We start from the raw sequence: 2,353 nt of genomic DNA, 5'->3' as shown, positions 1-2,353 counted from the left end.
GTGGTCTTTGAGGCTCTGAGGCTCTGAGGCAAGCCAGAACATGTCTGGAAATGGAACCAAAACAGGAATCAGAGTCTTCTCCATGCTGCCAGGGCCTTCCACCGGGCTGCCTGCCTCCACCAGATCTTCCAACAGAAGAGAATGTTCCCAAAATGCAGGCATGGAGCATCTCCCAGCTCCAGACTTCTGGGCTACACCACACCTGGCCCCCTTGGTGTGACTCTCAGGAGCCACTAACAGCCTTGGCGACCATCAGGCCAGGCTCTTCACTGTCCTGGTCCCTGCCAGGCTCACTGCCAGCTCCTTTTGTTTGGTCATTGCCCTCTCCACGTGGAGGGGCTTTATTCTGGTCCCTTCTCCAGGAAGCTCTCCTGGTCCACTCTGGCTGCCCACGCCCTTTCTAAGCTGAGGCTACTTGGACACTTTGTCCTATGCCTCGCGTTGATATTAACTGTGTCCTGTGTGTTGTCTCTGGATGAAGTTTGCATGAGAAGGTTGTAAGCAGAGTCTGACTATGAACCCACAAGGCCTGTATAATTTTATACTATTGGGTCTGTGAAATCTTAGGCAACTCAGTTACTGTCTTTGGGCCTCATTTTCCTCATCCTTAAACTGGAGATCACAACCTTACCTAACTCATAAGGATGTTGTCAAAATTGAACGAGTTTATATACATAGAGTACTTAGAACAGTGTTTGGTATAGCGTAAATACTATATAAATGCAAATTTTTATTATTAGTTCTAAATAACAAAAATCAACTTGACAGCTTAACTTTTAAAAGAAGAATTTCTTATTATATAGAAGTTATACAAATGTCTCGTAGAAGCCAAGGACAGGGGTGTATCTGGGTCTTGGGTGGGGACTGATGCCAGAAGGAGATGTGACCCTGGTTACTTTGTGAGTTTCATCCTTCTCTGCTTGGTCCTCCAGCAGGAAACGGCCACCAGTAGCTCCTGAGTTGCCTGCCCAGCCACATGGAGTGAGTGAGTTCTCGTAAATTCCTCGGGAAAGCCTCTGATTGGCCCAGCTTGGGTCAGGGGCTCAACCTTTATCCAAATCTCTCTCTCCAAGGGGGCATGGCAGACCCAGGTCATACAAAATGTCCACAGGAGCGCTGTGGTTAAGCGTGCGTGCAGGTGCGGGGGTGGTACCTGAGAGGACCAGCGATGCACAGTCAGCTGCTTCACAGTGTGTCTTCCTCATCGCAGAGGGCTCTCTATACTTGCCTTGTATCCGTTCACCTGTAACACAGCGAGCGTCACACATAGCCTGCACTGATTACAGCTTAGCCAAAGTCTAGACACAGACTCAAAACACAAAGATTGTAGCTCTTTGGGCGTGCTCATCGAAGTCTGGAGTGAGTTATAGTCAGAGAGCTACCCCGAGCTCCCTTGGGCTTGAAACAACGAAACGACTCTTGTTCCTGCTTCTCCTTCCCCCTCCCCCACCCACCATGTGCCAAGACACTAGTCAGTGGGAACAGCTTCAATGAAGAAAAACTGTCATCGGAACTTTGGAAATGCGCAGCTACCAACACTCTCTTTGTGCTAAGAGCCAGCAAAGGCTCGTACCGCCCACTCCGCTGGGCTTGACCTCCCTTCTCCTACAATGAATGGTCTATGAGGCCACAGGCACTGGAAGTTTTCCTTCGGGCACTGACCGGGTGAGCATCGGCCTGGGGGGTCTGAGCAGCGTGGCAACAGAGGAGGTGATGGAAGGATGCCTGAACTTACCTCACTCCAAGGGGTGAAATCAGACACCAGGGAAGAAAGAAGATGGGTCACTTATGAGGATACCTCCTTCACCCTTGGCCGCAAATCTCCCAATTTTTCACACTCAGCTTATTCTCATCAACAGAGAAAACTCACGAAGTCTGCCAGCTCCTAGCCCACTTATCTTCATTCCGTGGGGCAGTTATTCTTAGACCTGGCTGTGCTGTAGAACCATCTAGGGAGCTTTTAAAAATCCCAATGCCCAGGCAGCACCCCAGACCAATGAAACTGTCACAGAAAAACGTGTTACACCTCAGTGTTACAGCTCGGTTGTGACAGCAACCTGGATCTGGGAGAGAGACCAAGCAGCACTCTCAGAGCTGGAGAACTCAGGTTTATTACACCACCGGGGCCAGAGGAGTTAACACTGCAGACTCTGGACACCGTCTGTAGGTTTACACAGGCTTTTATAGGCTGCCAGTTTACTCTTTGCAACATCGTATGCAAATAAGGTATAACAAAAGTTGACTAATTAGAAACAAGCTTTGTAGAAATGGACCAATCAGGAGGGAGAGAAATAACCAATCAGGAGTGAACTCAGGGAACCAATAGTATTTTAGGGGTAAGTTGCACTTTCCT

At 49.0% G+C, this 2,353-nt stretch overlaps 1 long non-coding RNA gene across 1 annotated transcript; it reads right to left on the bottom strand.

The window, feature by feature from the left end:
- Window positions 1-822: 822 nt before the first annotated feature.
- On the bottom strand, window positions 823-1,888 carry LOC141575825 (uncharacterized). The gene is made up of 3 exons (XR_012503728.1): window positions 1,736-1,888; window positions 1,154-1,243; window positions 823-964 (listed from the first exon to the last, which is right to left on the bottom strand). It is a non-coding gene; the product is annotated as an uncharacterized LOC141575825 (long non-coding RNA).
- Between the last annotated feature and the right edge of the window lie 465 nt (window positions 1,889-2,353).

The sequence above is a fragment of the Camelus bactrianus genome, chromosome 33 (genome assembly GCF_048773025.1).
Source record: "Camelus bactrianus isolate YW-2024 breed Bactrian camel chromosome 33, ASM4877302v1, whole genome shotgun sequence".
NCBI classification, from domain to species: Eukaryota; Metazoa; Chordata; class Mammalia; order Artiodactyla; family Camelidae; genus Camelus; species Camelus bactrianus.
The sequence above is the reverse complement of the archived record's forward strand: the minus strand, read 5'-3'. Positions and strand labels throughout refer to the sequence as shown.